Source organism: Xenopus laevis, chromosome 8L, assembly GCF_017654675.1.
Source record: "Xenopus laevis strain J_2021 chromosome 8L, Xenopus_laevis_v10.1, whole genome shotgun sequence".
In the NCBI taxonomy this organism is placed as follows: Eukaryota; Metazoa; Chordata; class Amphibia; order Anura; family Pipidae; genus Xenopus; species Xenopus laevis.
Window position 1 is genome coordinate 18,324,498 of NC_054385.1, and position 20,643 is coordinate 18,345,140.

General features: G+C 40.8%; 1 long non-coding RNA gene across 1 annotated transcript; it reads left to right on the plus strand.

Moving 5' to 3' along the window:
- The first annotated feature begins 4,903 nt into the window (after nucleotides 1–4,903).
- LOC121396887 lies at nucleotides 4,904–20,251 on the plus strand. Its single transcript, XR_005963244.1, has 4 exons — nucleotides 4,904–5,049; nucleotides 10,280–10,350; nucleotides 13,580–13,726; nucleotides 19,794–20,251. It is a non-coding gene; the product is annotated as an uncharacterized LOC121396887 (long non-coding RNA).
- The last annotated feature ends 392 nt before the right edge of the window (nucleotides 20,252–20,643 follow it).

The window sequence follows — 20,643 nt, forward strand, 5'->3', positions numbered from 1 at the left end:
GTGACTTCAGGCAGGTGTCTAATCAGTAAAGGTGCCACACTTACACTGAATCGCCTTTTGAAGCGTCGGGTGCACAGCGTCAGGCAGGTGTCTGGCACCTTGGAACTTCCTCTACTTGGAAAAGTAGAGGAGGAAATAGAAGCAGGCACAGTGAAGTTGTCAGCTCAGAAGCCCAGCAGAGAGGCTGGTGACAGTTGTGCGCAGAGCAGGACAGTGAACTAAGCAATCGGCTGGGGGAGAGGGGTACTAAGGGAAATACTAAAGGATGGCTGGGACAGACACTAAGGGGGGAATCCAGGAGAAGGTTTAGGGGATAGTGGCTAGAAGAACGAGGTAGCGAGAGCAAGACGCAGCGAGAATGTGTGGATAAGTGAATGAAGCAGCTTCTTTATTTGGCTTAGAGCAAGTGTCCCCAACCTGGATATTTGTGGCCGTAGCAGCTATTTACTAGGTGTCAGCTGTGATTGAAGTCCCCCGCCTGCGCTGCCACTCTCGCAGTAGGAGGCTGAGTCCCCACAAGATCTCCCCCGAGGCGCGCCAGCTCTGCGGGGAGTCTGGGGTCGGGACAAGGAATTTCCAGGCACACAGAATAGGGTTAGGCTGTGGGCGCAGGGGAGGATAATGGGCTCCCTGTAGAAGGAGCCGCACATCGGGGACTTCAGCTCTTCATCCAGTCGGGTCGCTTTTCCTGCTGTCAGTAGACTATGGGTACTAGCCAGGCAGGAGAAATCCAGCGCCGCACTATGGATGGTCGCCATATCGCCGTGGAGCAGAAGTGGAGATTCGGTAAGTTATTTCTTAATAAAGGCTTTGCAATTTTACATTTTAATTTCTCTTGGTGTTTTTTTTTCGTTGTATACTAACGAATTTTTGTAAAAAATCTTTTTATGTTACTGTTCCTTTAAGTGCCTCTGAAAGGACAAAGTGATAGTTAACAATAACGGCACACCTTTGTCTGGAGTGATGTTTATTTAGAGAAGTGTCATTCAATTGACGACTTGCTCACTATTTTCAATTTATAATCCAATACAAGGTGTTGCTTTATACACAGTGCCAGGGAATAGGCCTTTCAACTATTAGGTGCCTCTGAGAGGACAAAGTGATAGCTAATCACTACTCGCACACCGCATTGGATCTAAATGTCTGAATTGATGCTTTTTTAGGAAGTGATACTTAGTTGATGGTCTGTTCACCGTTCCTACTTACTTAGCAATTATTCCAATCTCTGTACTACTGTATATACATTCCCCTGTGTTCCCCAAGTTATATAATCAATTTGAGGGCATTTGGTCGATGTGGGATCTAGGTGGGACCAGCACATGAAATTATCATGTATGCTGTATTCCCTTACTACGTATACACCAGATCAATTACATCTATTTATTTTTAAGTGGTTTTAATCAATGGAGCTATTAAATGTTAAGTTTTAATTGGTCTATTTATTGTCTAATGAAATGTGAATCATGTATTAGATAATCCGTTTAAGCACTATTAGCACTTTAATCATGATATAATCAATCAAGGCTTTTCCTTGTTCTTTTCTCACTTGTATCCACGATAATCACAATCAATTTGGGTTTCCACAACAATAAATTGTTTATTTGATGTTTGTAACCACAATGAACATAATAAATATTGAGAGAATTTGAAGTTCACAAGTATTCCAGCACAACACAGTCAATTACAATTTGTATATTATAGATTGTGCGACGGCCGTAACTCTCTTTGTCCCTCTTCTTTGGCACTAGTTGTTTCTGATGTAAGTAGTGACTTAAAACACCGGGCCCTGCTTCACATGCCGGGAGCCTTCCTGTCACAAAGTTCTAGACCTTCTGACATAGGCATGCAGACCACATGATGCTGTGTGTGAGAGACAGATTGTCTTACAAAATGGTGCTGCTTTCATGATGGTAAGATGCACATTCTGTGTTTGTGTGACTGAGTATGAGTGCCTGTGTGTGAGTGAGACTGAGTAAAGTGTATAGTAGGGCAAGATGGGCTCCGAAATTGTTGCTGTAACTGTGGATAGTGTGTATAGTAAGATGGTCTGGGGATTGCTGCTGTTACTGTGGGATAGTGTGTATAGTAAGGCAAGAAGGTCTCGGGAATTGTTGCTGTAACCATGGAATAGTGTTTAATAAGGTAAGATCGTCTCCAGGATTGTTGTTTTTTCTATGGGATAGTGTTTAGTAAGGCAAAATGGTCTTCGGGATAGTTGCTTTAACTGTGGGATTGTGTTTATTAAGGCAAAATGAACATAATAAACTATGGGATCGTGTTTAGTAAAAAAGCCAAACTTTAACTAAAAAGTCAGCTTTTTCATTCTACTGCACATGTGTCTTCTCCGGGAAATCTGAAGGAAGAAGAAGCCGGACGAAAAGCATGGTGCTCTCTGGAATAACCCCAGGGCGGTGCAGTTTTCTGCTGACAGGAGCACAGGCCTGGGGTTTCAGGTAAGTAAATACATTCACTTGGGAGTGCCTAACATTTGGCAAGTGGTAAACGACTTTGCTTTTCGTTTAAGCTTGCCAAACCTAAAGATTCACTCATTTGGCAAAGTTAGCAGGCAAAGGAATCTGCATGCAGGTAAATCCTATATAAACTGATATGGTGCATGTTTATAGCTATTACAGTTCCCCTTTAACCTTTTCCTACTACAGAGGTCACCATAATATTCAGTTTAAAGTATAAAGTTGAGTACAAAGTGAGATAGGACTATAGAGGTATGTATTATAGGTAGATTACATATAAATATTTTAGCATATTGTTAGTTATATATAGATAAAGGTAATGATATATGTTTGATAAACATGTTTTTTCCAAAACACATCAGTTAATAGTGCTACTCCAGCAGAATTCTGCACTGAAATCCATTTCTCAAAAGAGCAAACAAATTTTTTTTATATTCAATTTTGAAATCTGACATGCGGCTAGACATTTTGTCAATTTCACAGCTGCCCCTGGTCATGTGACTTGAGCCTGCACTTTAGGAGAGAAATGCTTTCTGGCAGGCTGCTGTTTTTCCTTCTCAATGTAACTGAATGTATCTCAGTGGGACATGGGTTTTTACTATTGAGTGCTGTTCTTAGATCTACCAGGCAGCTGTTATCTTGTATTAGGGAGCTGTTATCTGGTTACCTTCCCATTGTTCTGTTGTTAGGCTGCTGGGGGGAAAAGGGAGGCGGTGATATCACTCCAACTTGCAGTACAGCAGTAAAGAGTGATTGAAGTTTATCAGAGCACAAGTCACATGACTTGGGGCAGCTGGGAAATTGACAATATGTCTAGCCCCATGCCAGATTTCAAAATTGAATATAAAAAAAATCTGTTTGCTCTTTTGAGAAATGGATTTCAGTGCATAATTCTGCTGGAGCAGCACTATTAACTGATTCATTTTGAAAAAAAAAATTTTCCCATGACAGTATCCCTTTAACATACGGTGAAATAAAGCAGGCAGGGAAAGCAACTTGTCCAGACTCTTTGTTGCAGGACATTTTTTTTTTTTTTTTTACAGTTTTCACGTGTTGTACATGGTGTTTTACAAACAAGGAGTTCACCTTAAAAGGATAGGGAGACTAACTGTATCACACTCTTATGCCAATAGTACACTGGGCTCATTCTCAGCCTGTGGATAAACACAAAATTCCTGTGGCATGTAGTTTGTCCACAGTTACCCTCAAAATAGTCATCATGATCAGGTTCAGCTGAAACGTGTGGGACCTGCAGGTTTGGATCAACAAGGCGAGTCCGAGGTTCAGGCAGGACAATTTTTAAGCAGTTCCCCATCCCTTTGGTGGCTGATTCCATCCAAATTTTAATTTTCAGAGAGGAATTTGTAAGTATAAGAGACCTGCAGGCTGGTTTGGGTGTGGGTTGGGAAGTAGAGGGTTACAATTGGGTTTGGGTTTAACATTTCCTGACCCTCTCATCACTACCACTCATGCAACCTTCAGTCCAGGTCCAGTTAGTATTGGGCCAGCCTGTGTATCACTGTTGCCTGCATTATGCTAAAAGATCATTATAAGGTAAACACTCCCCATGTTTTTCAGTAACCTTATAGACTGGCCATTAAACAGCTATCCACCTCACCGGCAGGGCCGGACTGGGAGTAAAAAGCAGCCCACGTAAACACACAATGATTTTGAACTCATCCATTTGAGTGATACTCAGAGTTCCCTGTATAACTCAGCCTGCAGCCTTGTGCCTTTATTTGGTCACAGAACAACCCCTCAGTGACTTCTAATATCCTTATCATTTACAGTAGTGGGTACATGATCCCTTATAATACATGAGTGATATTCAGAGTTCCCTGTATAACTCAGCCTGCAGCCTTGTGCCTTTATATGGTCACAGGACCCCTCAGTGACTTTTAATATCCTTATCATTTATAGTAGGGGTACATTATCCCTTATAATAGTAGTAGGAAAGAGTTAATGGATTCAGTTTGGGAGAAACACTACTTGGCAAATCTGTGCAAGGGATAAGCTGATAAGCAGTGGAATCCGTAGCAGCATAATTCCCCCAGGAAATCATAACATTGCAACATTTTCAGCATATTACCATCCAATTTGTGTGATAAATGCATTTTAGATCAGTGTTGTCCAACTGCTGTGGTACCGAGAGCCGGAATTATTCTGGTCTTCATGGTGGATGGCCGATAATAGAAACCAGTGTTGACCACTCCCTGTTTTAATCCGCATCCACTTTAAACCACACCTAACTTAAACCAAAGACATGCTATCACTAGACCATATTCACATTAATCATGGTAGCACACCAAAAAGAGTTTATAGGCAGGTAGTCATGCAGCTCTTGTTCTTACACCTCAACCTTTAATCTCACTCGGCCAAATTTTATTTGCGCCAAACCTATAACCTCACTCATCACTTTTGGTTTTGTTGTAGGGACTCCCCCTGCTAGACTTTGATTGCGAAGTTCCGAGGAGAAGATTTCAATGAGCCCCCTGCACAGAACACTCTAAAGGGAGAATGACAAAGGGGGTGACTTCTTTGCATTTCGCGTCTCTTTGATTAGAAAGATGGTGACAAGGTAAGTGTGCCTTTTGGGGGCTGTAGTTCAGAGTAGCTGTGGGGACAGTGTGGATGGTGTTGTTTGTGTCTCCCCAAAATGGAAAGATATCTAATGGGAATAATTTCATAAAAATGTTATCTGTAGGTGTATAGAACTGGATCGTTGCTGTGACAGCTTGGTGCCACCAACCAGTGTGTCAATCAATAGGAACTGCAGCCACAGAGTGCTGTCCATGGTACTGAATGGAAAAGACAGTTTAAGCTTCCCTCAATGGCTGCGTTCGTTATTGCAGTATAGGTACCATAAGTCACATGCTAGATATGTACTTACTATAGCAAATGTGTTTTATGTAACATAGATTCAAAAAAAGACACACTACATCAAGTTCAACCTAGTCTATATATAACCTGCCAACTGCTAGTTGATCCAGAGGAAGGCAAAGAACTCCATTTGAATCCTCTCTTTACCATAGCTCCCATATTAGGTGCAATGTATTGCTGATATATAGAGATAAATCACTTGTTCAGGACAGTGGAGATCCGTTGATGGCTGGAGGGCTCATTAGGTTTTCCAATAGTTTCTGCAGGAGACAGAGGGAGGCCATACAGCATAATGCAGTCCCTTTGCAGTGGCTCTGCTAACATTGATTTCCCTCTAATTAATAGACTCAGTTTATCAGATACAACTCTTGCTTACTTTATTCACTTGGCAAAGTTTGCCCTGGGGCTTGTTATATCCTACAGACTTGTAGCAATCAGTCCCGCCCTCCCCTTTACCCATACAGGGAGCCTGCCCCTTTACCCACACATGCAGCCCACCCACCCCTTTACCCACACAGGTATTCCCCACCCCTTTAGCCGCACAGGGAGCCCACCCGCCCCTTTACCAACACCGGTAGCCCGCCTGCCCCTTTACTCACACAGGGAGCCCCCGCTCCTTTACCCACACAGGGAGCCCACACTGCCCTTTTAATCACACAGGGAGTCTGCCCCTTTACCCACACATGGAGCCCGCCCCTTTACCCACACATGGAGCCTGCCTTCCCCTTTACCCACGCAGGGAGCCTGCCCACACTTTTACCCACACAGGGAGGCTGCCAGCCCCTTTAACCACACAGGGAGCCTGCCCGTCCATTTACCCTTACAGTGATCCTGCCTGCCCACCCCTTTACCCACCCAGGGAGCCAACATCCATCCCTTGACTCACCCCCTTTACCCACACATGAAACCCTTCCACCCCTTTACCCACACAGGGAGCACACCCACCCATTTACCCACCCAGGGAGTCTGCCCGCCTCCTTTACCCACACATGAAACCCATCCGCCCCTTTACCCACACAGGGAGCATGCCCAACCCTTTACCCACACATGGAGCCCGCCCCTGTACCCACACAGGGAACCCGCCCGCCCCTGTACACACAGAGGGAACCCGCCCGCCCCTTTACCCACATAGGGAACTCGCCCGCCCCTGTACCCACACAGGGAACCCGCCCGCCCGTTTACCCACACAGGGAAACCAACCACCTCCCCTTTTCCCATACTGGGAACCCACACATTGCTCAAATGAGACCAGTATCCAGAAAAAAAGACACACACACACCGTGACTTGATGTTGAATCTGTGCAAGACACAGTTTTATTAATGATAAATTGAATAAACTGCGCTTTTTGATCCTGAGGAAGGCAAAAAACCTCTTGTGAAGCTTTGGGCTTCACTAGAGGGAAAAATTCCTTCCTGACCCCTTAACGGCGATCGGATTTGCTCCCAGGATAAATGCACCAAAATTAATTCAAGGGAATTAGGGTGAGGGAAATAGAAGGGAATATGGTTACATACACACAAGCACCTTTAAACTGCAAAGTGAATGCTGCATTCCTCTCCATTCCATTTGATCCCAGGCAACCTGCAGGCCCGGCTTCTACAGTCTGAGGGATGGAATGAAAAGAAATGCAGAATCCACAGAGCAGCTTAAAGGTGCACCTGTGTAAAAAAAACTACATTTTGGGAAGAGAAAGCACCGTTGGGGGAAAAGCAGTAAAAACTAGAGAGATGGAAAGCAATATGGCTGCATACATATGTACCCTGTTAAGCTACTAGGTGAATACTGCATTCCGCTTCATTCCATTGGCCCTCAGGCAGCCTACAGACCCGGCTTCTGCAGTGTGAGGGATGGAGTGAAAAGGAATGCAGGATCTACTGAGTGGCTTAAAGGTGCACCTGTGTATAAAAACATATTTATGGAGAAAGAGAAGGCACCGCTGGAGGAAATGCAGTCAAGGGAAATAGAAAACAATATGGCTGCATACACAGGAGCCCCGTTAAGCTACTAGGTGAATACTGCATTCCTCTTCATTCTGTTGGTCCCCATGCAGCCTGCAGACCCGGCTTCTACAGTCTGAGGGATGGAGTGAAAAGGAATGCAGGATCCACAGAGCGGCTTAAAGGTGCGCCTGTGTAAAAAAAAAAACTACATTTTGGGAAGAGAAAGCACCGTTGGGGGAAAAGCAGTAAAAACTAGGGAAATGGAAAGCAATACGGCTGCATACATAGGTACCCCGTTAAGCTACTAGGTGAATACTGCATTCCACTTCATTCCATTGGCCCTCAGGCAGCCTACAGACCCGGCTTCTGTAGTGTGAGGGATGGAGTCAAAAAGAATGCAGGATCTACCGAGTGGCTTAAAGGTGCACCTGTGTATAAAAACATATTTATGGAGAAAGAAAAGGCACCGCTGGAGGAAATGCAGTCAAGGGAAATAGAAAACAATATGGCTGCATACTCAGGAGCCCCGTTAAGCTACTAGGTGAATACTGCTTTCCTCTTCATTCTATTGGTCCCCAGGCAGCCTGCAGACCCGGCTTCTACAGTCTGAGGGATGGAGTGAAAAGGAATGCAGGATCTACCAAGTGGCTTAAGGGTTTTCCTGGTTATGATGCCATATTTTGGTAGAAAGCGGAGGTATCTTTGGTTAGTATAAGGGGGGCACTGCTGATGTGGATATTATGGTGGATAGAAAGAGAGCCATTGTTACTGAAACTGTAGTTGCATAAACAGAAGGTAATAGTGGTAGAATTATAAGGGATAGAGGAGAAGGCACTGTTGTAATTGGAGTATTCTTACTTGAATACGCAAATGATTGTTCTCTCTGTAGGTGCCTTTTCTGAACGCAGCCTGTAAAAGCCAAATGAAATAACTTTAAACTCAATGCACATTTTTTCATCTTAATTAGTGGTATTACTGTGGTAACCATATAACACTTACTGGCACATTAATCACAATTCTAGCACTGTTCTGCTCAGTGCCCCTGCACCCATACCACAAGGAATCCTAATACAGAATTACAGTCATCTCAGATCAATATTCCCATAGAATCCACTTCTCCTTGCATGTACCCAGTGTATCCTCTTCTCATAATGAATGTAGTGATGAAAAGGGCAATGCTTGTGTTCAGCCCAAGAAATGAATGGCATCAGTGTAATGTACTCACTTGGGAGGAGTCACTGGCGGGTTGTAAAATAACCTGAAACTCAGGCTCAGTGACCTCAGTTGGGAATGCTACACAGATGTCTCCAGCATTCTCAGTTGTCTCCTGTACTGCTTCTGAAAATATAGCAAATTTGAGAGGTATAAGGATGTGATGTTATTATAACATGGGGGGTTGTGGATGCACACCTGAGGCCAATTTCAAAAAGCCCTGTCTAAGTAATTTAAGTAAATATGCCAGTGCATGTAATTTTGAAACAGGGTTTTTTTTGTTACAAAGTTATGATCATAATATTGATAAGCCACCATACCACGTCAAGGTAAAACCCCACATGGTGGTCCCTAACTTATTTATCTTTAGTCATAGTAAAAAAGGTACATTACCTCTCTGTAGTAACAATTCTTTATGTAAACATCTCCTGTGCTTTGGTTTCAAACTCTGTGCTAGATCCTCCCCCGCCAACTGCTGAGCGGCTTTTAAGAGGGAGAGACTGCCTTAACCAACGCCCATTTTAGAAAAGTAGAAGTCAGGTGTTGTAATTAAAAACAAAGTAGAGTGATATGTGCAGTTGCACAATAGTGTGTATACATGTGTAAGTGAAATGTGAAGGTGTGTATGGTAGTGGTAAGGGAAAGTGTATGTGTATTTGGGAGTATGTATGTAAGAAAGCATAGAATGAAAGAGTGTAAAGAAGAACTAAATGAGAGACACAATAAGTGTGTGTGTACATAGAGAAGTGTCTAATGGGACGTTGTTTTTTTCACGGCTAGATCCTCCCATGCCGCTAGCATTTATGGCTTTTAAGAGAGAGCGATTGCACAAACCAAGGCACAACAAGTGAGGGGGACCACCAAAAATATAAAGGGGTGGGTATGAGGGTGCATATCACTCTACTTTGTTTTTAATTACAACACCTGACTTCTACTTTTCTAAAATGGGCGTTGGTTAAGGCAGTCTCTCCCTCTTAAAAGCCGCTCAGCAGTTGGCGGGGGAGGATCTAGCACAGAGTTTGAAACCAAAGCACAGGAGATGTTTACATAAAGAATTGTTACTACAGAGAGGTAATATACCTTTTTTACTATGACTAAAGATAAATAAGTTAGGGACCACCATGTGGGGTTTTACCTTGACGTGTTATGGTGGCTTATCAATATTATGATCATAACTTTGTAACAAAAAAACCCTGTTTCAAAATTACATGCACTGGCATATTTACTTGAATTACTTAGACAGGGCTTTATACTTTTTGAAATTGGCCTCAGGTGTGCATCCACAACCCCCCCATATTTATGTTATTATAACACACAGGTTCCACATTATGGCAATTGGAAAGAGGCCAGAGATTGTTATATCTCACCTGGAGCATTCTCTTCTTCCCTCAACTGCACTATCTCCTCATTCAGCTTGTGGAGAGAGGTGTAAAGGTCTTTCACCTTTTTCTCGCTGCTGTTCCTCAGCTCCTTCACCCGGGCTCTAGTCTTCCTGTCCTTGGTGACACGGAACAGCTTTTCTGCCCCTGCTGCTATCCGCATTTCTTTCAGGATAGTTATTAGCAGCTCCTGCTTCATATCTAAAAGATACTTACGCATACTTACCAAGGGCCCCAAAAATTCAAAAGACTGACTGATGTCAACAGTCTATAGAGAATGGAAAAAATTTTGAAAAAAATATTAAGCGCTTGATATTCTCCCAAACTACAAAGAATATTGTACAATGAAACATGATAAAAAATAACAGCTTTATATTTCCATCTACCTTACCTCAGTATGCCGGTGCCGACATGACATGCCACACACTTTGGCGCCCATCTTGAATCTCCTGTACAAGAAAGGAAAGGTTGGTATAAGTCACTGCTTTAGTGGAGATAAAGAATACAAGTGCTGGTAAATGACAAGCAGAAGACAAGCACCTCTCTGTAACCGCACAGCTACACACCTGAGCAGGTAGTGAAAGGGTAGCTGATATAGGCAAAGTGCTAATATTATGATCATATCACACTTCTTATCCCCATTGGTTTAATCCGGACTACTGAAATTGACAATGTATGCCAGTGTATGAGCCCCTCGTCAAATTACTTTGGGGTTAGAATGATAAGAGTTGCTATTTTAAAAGTATAATGAGCGATATGGAACTCCTACCTCCAGGAGTGATACCGTACACACATTATAGAGGGGGCAAATTATGTCAATAAGAGGTAGTTAGAATTGTATTGCTTATAATGTCATGATAAGGGCTGGCTTTATAATGAAAAAGAGAGAAAGAAAGAAAAGAACCTTGTTTTGTAACTGTATCAATTACTACACCTCTATAATTCAAACACTTCTCTCCAAATAATGTAGTTTCAATTCGTTGTATAGTTTAGAAAAGGATACCCTTAATTTGTTGCAGTAGTCCGAATTGAAACTATGTTTGCAGTCTTTAAGATAAACTGATAACACCAGATTAGCAAGTTACATTGTTGCTTATTATTGTAGTTTGGTAAATGTAACTCCTCTCTACTGGATATAGCAAGCCATGTGCAACATTCACCTTCAAAAACCTTACAATAAATGATTCTAATAAAGAAAAACTTATCAATTGGTATCGTTTGTTATTTTATTCCGGTTTAACCCACAAAATCGATAACCAACTAGAATTAAAATTCGGAGTTAATTACTCCATATCAATCACTTTTAATTTAAGGTGCCGTTATTTTATAAGGATTCCAATTCGTTCAAAAATTCATTAAATTCGCTCTCAACGTTCTTAATCAATTAAACCAATAAGAGGTTTACTATTGCAATTCATTAAAATATACAATATAAAGTGACCTGTGCAATCGATTCAATTTTGAATGATTCTGATTTGCTCTGATTAATAAAGAGGGCAACTGACGGTCTCTTTGATTTTAGCTTTAAATCACCGGATGGTGGGGCGGGATTGAAACGAAAAATCTTTTTTATAATATTCTCAGACTCTTTTTACTTATCTATTTTCTCTTCCAAGGACTGTGGGGTTTGCGGTTTTGTAGGTTAAGATAGCCTCTTTCAAACAGATAGAAAGGTACAATTGAGACCGCAGCCCTACAGGTCCTGTCGTTCTACATCTTTGTGGTGCTCCTAGGGACTTAGAAAAAACTATTAGTTATAATCTTGGGAGCAACTCCACCCTCTATACAATTTTCACCTTTTCTCAACTTTTAATCAAGAGGTTGATAACCAGGTTTTTTTTTTTAATTGTGACCATAGTAATTAACTCTTAGATCTTAATTAATTTATGCACAAGCCACTAAATGGAATGGTGAATTAATTAACTGCACATGGCACTTTATTAATCAGAGCACATCAGAATCATTCAAAATTGAATCGATTGCACAGGTCACTTTGTATTGTATATTTTAATGAATTGCAATAGTAAACCTCTTATTGGTTTAATTGATTAAGAACGTTGAGAGCGAATTTAATGAATTTTTGAACGAATTGGAATCCTTATAAAATAACGGCACCTTAAATTAAAAGTGATTGAATAGGGAGTAATTAACTCCGAATTTTAATTCTAGTTGGTTATTGATTTTGTGGATTAAACCGGAATAAAATAACAAACGATACCAATTGATAAGTTTTTCTTTATGAGAATCATTTATTGTAAGGTTTTTGAAGGTGAATGTTGCACATGGCTTGCTATATCCAGTAGAGAGGAGTTAAATTTACCAAACTACAATAATAAGCAACATTGTAACTTGCTAATCTGGTGTTATCAGTTTATCTTAAAGACTGCCAACATAGGGGCAAATTCACTAAGATTCGTAGTTGCGCCAGGCGTAACTTCGCCGCACTTCGCCACACATTTCGTAGTTTCGCCAGCACTTCGCAAATTCACTAAAATCCGAAGTTGCGCTCAGGGGTAGTGTAAGGTTGCGAAGTTGCGCTAGCGTTGATTCGCTAAGCAAAGCGAATTTACGCTAGCGATGGTTAATTTGCATACGGCGCCAAATTCAAATTTCAATGGAGGAATACGTATCAGCACTACAAATGCCTAGAAAACCTTCAAAACATCAAATAAAATTTTTATTTTGCCCTACACATGTGCCCACTGTATAGGTAAGTTGCCATGAGTCAGGGAATGTAGGGGGGAAGGAGGGGAGCACCAAAAAATTTTGCGATCTTTTTCAGCCTATCACCCATAATGTAGAAAACACGCCAGCGTTTTTTGGGACTTAGAAAAAATTTTGACTTTTTTTGAAGCAATCCCTATCTACTCTATTGCGCTTCGCCTGGTCTGAGGTGGAGAAGAAAGTCTAGCGTAAAAGGTAGCGTTCAGTACACTGCGCGCGTTAGTGAATTTGCGTAGTTACGTCCGTAGCGATAATTCGCCAGGCGTAAGGGTGCGAAGTAACACTAGCGAATCTACGCCAGCGTTCGTTAGTGAATTTGCGTAGTAACGAAAATGCCAAACGCTAGCGTTCGGCGCTTCGGCGCTTAGTGAATTTGCCCCATAGTTTCAATATGGACTACTGCAACAAATTAAGGGTATCCTTTTCTAAACTATACAACGAATTGTAACTACATTATTTGGAGAGAAGTGTTTGAATTATAGAGGTGTAGTAATTGATACAGTTACAAAACAAGGTTCTTTTCTTTCTCTCTTTTTCATTATAATTAACTTATAACTTGTGTGGCTGTAGAGTCTGAGTATTTATTTATTTATCGTAAGAGTTAACTTTTCCTTCTAATAAGATAAGGGCTGGCTTGTGACAGGGCAATAGATACCGTCATGCACCTCAGTCATATTATGATGGGATCATCTTAATGTTCCCATAGAATCCACTTCTCCCTGCATGTACCCAATGTGCCTGCTTCCCATAACCAGCTCTGTTTTGATTAGTGTCCCTGTGCCATAATACATAGCAAATGAAGTTATAAAACAGACAGAAAGTCATTTTTCTACTTGCATAATATTGGATTAGTGGGTTTAATATTGGAAAAGTGGCTGTTAAACCTGTTAAAGGTATGTTTACATATCAAAGAAAGAATGAGCGATAATAGGAATCCTCTAATTAAAAAACTATGGTTTTACATTACTTTAGGGCTGTGGAACACGAGGGCAATTGTCCACTAACTAAACCATGGATTTGTGGGCAATCCGGCCTAACCGCTAGAATTACAGAAGCAGAAGGCAGTTTCCAGAGATAATGGCGGATCCCCTTATGTGTTTTACGTACAGAATTTTACAGGTTTGTAAAGGGAAAGACATTTTTGAGAAATATTAGAATCAGTTATGGCACACTTATTGCTAGTGGCAGTGAGTCAAATGCAGAGACATAAAATGTCTAATAATAATAAAGGTTGCCTTAAGGACCAAGGATTATGTTAAATAATGTTCTACCTACTGAAATTACTATCCCTGGGACTGCATTTGCACTTGTATTTAAATTAATTTATTTTCTATAACACTTATGCACTTTAGGCAGTGGATTAACTGTAAAGGAATGAATTAATGGCAGAATTGAATTGATTTAGTCTGCTTTTCGTAACAAGCGAATGAATTAGCACGGAAGTAGCACTTTAATTTAACTAGTATTAATTTTAATTAATTGAAATACTCACTATTTATATTTTTAAGATCCTGCATCTATAGAATTAATTTAAAGTATCCAGTAAGTGGATGAATTTTGATTTTAGAAGTGAATTACTAGTCAGAAGAGGGGTTTTTTTTTTTTTGTTATTTATAAATTGCACTGATTGAATCAGACCTCTCTATCGACTGAAGCGATAAATTTGTATTAAGAGTATCTTCTCTTTCAATTAAGTTAAATAATGTTCATCAAGTGCAAATGAGATAAAATGCTTCTGTGCACTAAATATTTCAGAAACTTTACCACAATAAATAAGTAAAACAACACCATGAAACAATGACAGATTTCAGTAAATAAAAATAATCTTTTTAAATATTCTCTTTTTAATGGAGCCATACAACCCACAAAAATGGGGATTAAGGCGCTAGTTTGTTTCTAACAATAGTATTTGTCCACCCAAATGGACAGTTACTTAAGGCAAGATTTTGGTACAAAACAGTGCTATCATTTTCATGTTCCGTTCTTGTTACTGGGGTCATTATTTCTTTTCAGACTATATACTATTCATCTCCCAATGTTATCTCCAAACTAGCAACTAAGCCCTAGCAACTAAACAACAGCTATCACTCCAAGTGTGGAAGTGACCATACAAAATATCAAGAAATTAGTAAATTTTTAAACTATTTTGAATTCCCATGTCCCTTTCTGTTTTAATTCTGCCAGTTAGATTGTCAGTCTGACCTGCAGAAAACTACCCTGGGTAGGTGTGTTTCACTTTTTGAAGAAGACAAGCACAGGCCTGTGAAAGAGATGTGGGACCTTACAAATTGCCCTCCCCCTGTAAAAGAAATCATATCAGTTGGATTTTCAAGAATACCTCTTAAAAGAAGCTCTTCAGTTGTCCGATGATGTTATAAATAAAAAAATTCAAAAAAAACCCCAAACGCCTGAGGTGTTCTGGCTTTTGGCTAAAATAGAGGGGCCGGCACAAGGCCGGGATACCCCAGAGGGTCTCCCTCTTTAAATACTGGCTCTCCTTATATATGTTCAGAAAAGAATGTTAAAATCTGAACTAAGGAGATGCCAGGAAAAAAACAATGCTGTATCGCTGGTAATTTGCTAAAAAAAAGTAGCAATCCGTCCACTGTAGCAATCTGTATAGGGAAGAGAATAAATTGACAAATTAGCTTCAAGGATGATGCATTTAACACTTAATATTTCCTATAAAGGAAAGCAGAGATCTAAATGTGAGCTTTGTGTAACTCCCAGCGGATACTGGCACTCAGTTTATACAATACAGTACCTCACAGCAGCCAAACAGAAATGAGCATTGGTATAGAGAGAATGAATACATAGTACATAAGATCACTGGCCATGTACAGATTGTCCAGTGTTCATCTTTGCCTACCCCCCTGCTATAGGAAGCATTTAAGGAATAGCAATGAAATACTAGATGGTGTCGTTTCTGAAGAAACCACAAGATGTTGGCTTTGAAACGCAAGAGGTGTTGGGGCCAGTCGCCCCTGGTGCATAGAGAGTACACAAAGTTGGTAGAATCTGGTTTAAAACGGTGAAAATTGAAGCAGATCAAATTGTACCATTAAAATCAATCAAAAAACCTGATTGGCTGTTTTTGGCTCCACCCACTTTTAAAATTTGAATCCCAGTCCCCCTGTGACCGACTGTGCCAAGTTTGATGTCCCTGCCATTAACTGTGAAAGAATGGCAGCAACTTATATATTGACATTGATTAGCAATAGGTAACATTTGATTGGCTGTTTTAAGCTCCACCCAGTTTTCTGAATTTTAACCAAGTTTGGGGCCTCTGGCTTTAAAACTGTGAGAATGGCAGTATTTGAAACTTTTACATTGAAGTCAATAGGTAAAATCTGATTGGCTGTTATTGGCTCCGCCCACTTTTCCTACATTTTGACCACAGTCACCCAGTGAGTAATTGTGCTGAGTTTGGGACACTTGGCATTGACGCCGTAATAATAGCAGCAATTTGGCGTTTTTCATTAAGGTCAATGGCTGAAATCCGATTGGCTGTTGTTGCCCCGCCCCCTTTTTTTTCCTAATTCTGAACCAGAGTCACCAAGTGACTAACACTTTAAGGTTTCGGAATCATGACATTTAACATGTGAAAATGGCAGCAATTTTATTTTTTTCTATTGAAAATGAATAAATGACATTTGATTGGTTGTTGGTGGCTCCACCCACTTTTCCTAACTTTGAAGTGCAAACACCCAGTGACCACATTTGTGATATTCGAGGTCCATGACATCAATAACGTGCAAATGGCAGCAATTTTAATTTTTCCCATTTAAATCATCAAAGAAATCTGATTGGTTGTTTTTGACTCCACCCACTTTTCCAGATTTTGATCCCGGTCCTCCAGGGACCAACTGCGCCAAGTTTGAGGACCCTCCCATTAACAATCTAAGAGCGGCGACAGTTTTAACTTTTCCCATTGAAACAAATGGCTAATATTTGATTGACTGTAGTAGACTCCGCCCACTTTTCAAAATTTTAACCCCAGTGACCCATGGTGCCAAGTTTTGGGTCTCTGGCTTTAACACTGTGGGAATGACAGTGTTTGACATTTTCTCATTGAAGTCAATAGGGAAAATCTGATTGGCTGTTTGTTGCTCCGCCCACTTTTTGGAGCCCCCAAAATGTGACAGAACTTTTCAGGTTGACCCCATGACTAAGTGACCCAAGTTTGGTGAGTGTAACTTTAATGCTGTACGAGTGGCAAAAGTTTCAAATTTTCCAATGAAAGTCTATGGGGAAAAATGGGGTCTTTGGGGGGGCCGCCACAGGGCCACGGAGGGTGGGATTGCTTAACAGAGCACAAGCAACCTATTCAGGTATGAGCCGAACAAGTGTGCAAAGTTTCATAATTGTACTCCTAAAACTCTGGGAGGAGTAGCGTTTAGAAAATTGCTAAAATTTCATTGGCTGTTGGTAGCTCCGCCCACTTTGGGGTGCCCCCCCAAAATACATATTTTTATTCGGGGTGGCACCAACAATATGCGGTCCGAGTTTGGGGAGTGTAGCTTCAAAACTGTACGAGCGGCAGCGATTTGAAAATTTTCCCTGTCAAAGTCAATACGAAAAACGGCGTCTTCGGTGGTCCACCGCACGGGCGCAGTGGGTGGGATCGCTTACTAAAGCACAAGCAACGTACTTTGCTATAAGGCGAATAGGTGTGGAAAGTTTGGCGCTTGTACCCCTAAAACTGTAGGAGGAGTAGCGTTTAGAATACCGGGGGGCGCTAATAATAATAATAAGAAGAAGAAGAACGAGCTGAACTAGTAGATCAAGATGTTGGCTTTTTCAAAGCAAACATAATAATAAGAAGAATAAGAACGAGCTGGACTAGTAGAACAGTATGTTGGCTTTTTCAAAGCCAACATAATTATTGTAATCAATACTGCCCCTACAATATACCCTGTTGCCCCCCCCCCCCACAGCCGGGACATTTGAGGGGAAAGGACATGAGACATGAAAGGAAAAAACATTGCTATGTATTCCATTAAATTCATGTTAAGGTTGGTATATCAGAACAGGTTAGATACCCGGGCAGAGGGGCAAAACTCTAAGGAGACTGTTAATACGGCACTGGGGTCCACATATGTTATCTGGGCTCCAAGTGGGAAAAAGTTTATATGTCCTGTTAGCCCCTGTATAACTGCCAAATCCTGGGTCTGTGTCCCTCAATCAGCACTAAGATTAAATTCATCTCCAAAGCCCATTTTAGGGGAAAATTCTCTTAAATCAGTAAGAGGAACAACATCTGCTAGTCTGGGTGGGCATCACCCAACTATTCCCCCCCCCTTTTTTTATTAAAATAAGGGTTCTTTGTCAAAAAATCTCTCACATTTACCACTCCAACCAACCAACGGACCAAACCAACTGTCAAATCACTAGGGGTAAAGTCACCTCTCATCTCTGCACTAAGATTAAAGGCATATCCAAATCCCATTTTAGGTGAAAATTCTCTAAAATCAGTAAGAGGAACAACATCTGCTAGTCTGGGTGGGCATCGCCCAACTATTCCCCCCCCTTTTTTTATTAAAATAAGGGTTATTTGTCAAAAAATCTCTCACATTTACAACTCCAACCAACCAACAGACCAAACCAACTGTCAAATCACTAGGGGTAAAGTCACCTCTCATCTCTGCTCTTAAACCATGAGACTTATAAATAAATGTTATTGTGTAAAAAGAAGAAGCATTGCTATTTATTCCATTAAATTCAATTACATGTTAAGGCTGGTACATAAGAGCAGGGCAGATACCCAAGGGGCTGAGGTGCAAAACTCTTAAGGAGCTTGTCAATACTGGGCATAAAAATAAGTATTTTATCATTATCAAGTATTTTTATCACAGGGGTCCCCAAATGCTACCTTCTTATGGAGTTACTGTAGAAAACATGTAAATTTGCTGTCAGCCCTGTATAGCTGCCAAATCCTGAGTCTGTGTCTCCCAAACAGCACTTAGATTAAAGGCGTCTCCAAAGCCCAATTTAAGGGAAAATTTTCTAAATTCACTAAAGTTAGTGAGAGGATCAACATCTGCTAGTCTGGGGATGTCACCCAACTATTTCCCCTCGTTGTTTCATTAAAATAAGCATTATTTGGCAAAGAATATCTCCCAGACAGAATATACACTTACCACTCACCACGATGGCAACCAACGGACTGATCCAACTGCCACAGCCCTAGGGTGATGTCAACCTGTTCCCTGCTCTTAAAGGGGAATTGTACCCTGTAAGTAGGGTTCATAAGAGTAATGTTCATATTGCATTTATTTCCGCTTAGATGTACAGTACATGCATAGCTTATTACGTACACAGAACATTGCTCTTTATGTGTGGCCTATTGGGTCAGTGCAGTTACTGTGCTGCCATATCTTTTTGATTCATGAATTTTTCAGCCATGGATTCAATCACTGCTGCTGCTCCAGTTGTTTTTGATTCATAAAACTTTATTTCCCTTTTAATTGTGCCATGCAGAGACTCATTGGTCAGACAACAGAACCATGGGGACACAGGAAAGTACAGAGTGTATGGGAGAGATTAGTTTGTGAACCTTCTTTCATGTGCCATCTTGCTCCCCAAAAACTGTTTCTTTCACTGTGATCCATAAGAATTAATGGAAGGTTCACAGAATGGCAGTAAAGATGATTTGGGAAGGGATGATGTCTGAGGTGGACTTTGTGGAGGAGGCCAAGATGCTTATATAAGTAGGACCGATCATTTATAAAATCTGAAAATTTGCCCTGTAACCCATAGCAACTAGTGATGTGTTTGTGACCATCACATTTCCATATCCTGCCTTTCTAATACCTCCAGAACCTATAAAACTGTTTTATTTCCCTCCTGTGAGCCAATAGTAGTTTTCTCCATTTCTCCAATAGGCTGCTTGGTGGGGAATCATTGGTCGTCATGGTTTCAAATTTTGGGTTGGCCGGGTAAGTGCAACTAATTTCAGGTTCAGAAACCATCGTAAAGAGTCGATTTCAAACTCCACCATAAATTACTGTATATAAGCCTTACTTGAAGGTTCATCCCTTTAGCTCATGAAATGGGTACAGGAATAGTAAAATATTGGTGTATCGTTGTTTCATCATAACATGGTTTCAAGAATATAAAGTGAAGTGTGGGTCAGTGTTTAGCCCAGCTCTAATCATACGTTACTTTTCTTTTCTCTCTTCTTTAGGAGTGTTTGTGCGGGAGGTGTTCAGCAAGGGAAAGATTGAAGATTCCATTTGAACATTTTTTCAACTCCGTGGCTGTGGATAAAATCTCAGCTGGACTGAGGCTCTTCAAACCCTAGATGTCTTCTGAAAGAGTGTACATTCTGATGGACAACTGCTGGTAAGAGGTACGAGGGATTAGGTTTTTAGGTGTTTTGTAAGACAAGATAAGGTGCCCGGGATTGTTGCTGTAACTGTGGGATAGTGTTTAGTAAGGCAAGGTGGTCTCCATGATTGTTGCTGTAACTGCATAGTATTTAGTAAGGCAAGATGGTCTTTGGGATTGTTGCTGTAACTGTGGTATGGTGTTTAGTAAACCAATATGGTCTCTGGCACTGTTGCTGTAACTGGATAGTGTTTAGAAAGTCAAGATGGTCTCCAGGATAGTTTTCTTCTTTTTCTTACTCTTTCTAGCTTTTAAATTGGGGTCGCTAAACCCATCCAAAAAAACAGATGCTCTGTAAGGCTACAAATATATTGTTATTTTGTATTACTCATCTTGCTATTCAGGCTTTCTCCTATTCATATTCCAGTCTCTTATTCAAATTAATCCATGGTTGCTAGGGTAATTTGGACTCTAGCAATCAGATTGCTAAAATTGCAACAGCTGCTGAATAAAAATCTAAATAACTCAAAAACCACAAATAATAAAGAATGAAAACCAATTGCAAATTGTCTCAGAATAGCAGTCTTTGCGTCATACTAAAAGTTAACTCAAATGTGAGCAAACCCTTTATGCCAGGCAGCCTTACTATAATATGAATGCATTTATACAAAGGGGAGGATGTTATTTTGACCCCATGCATAAGTTTA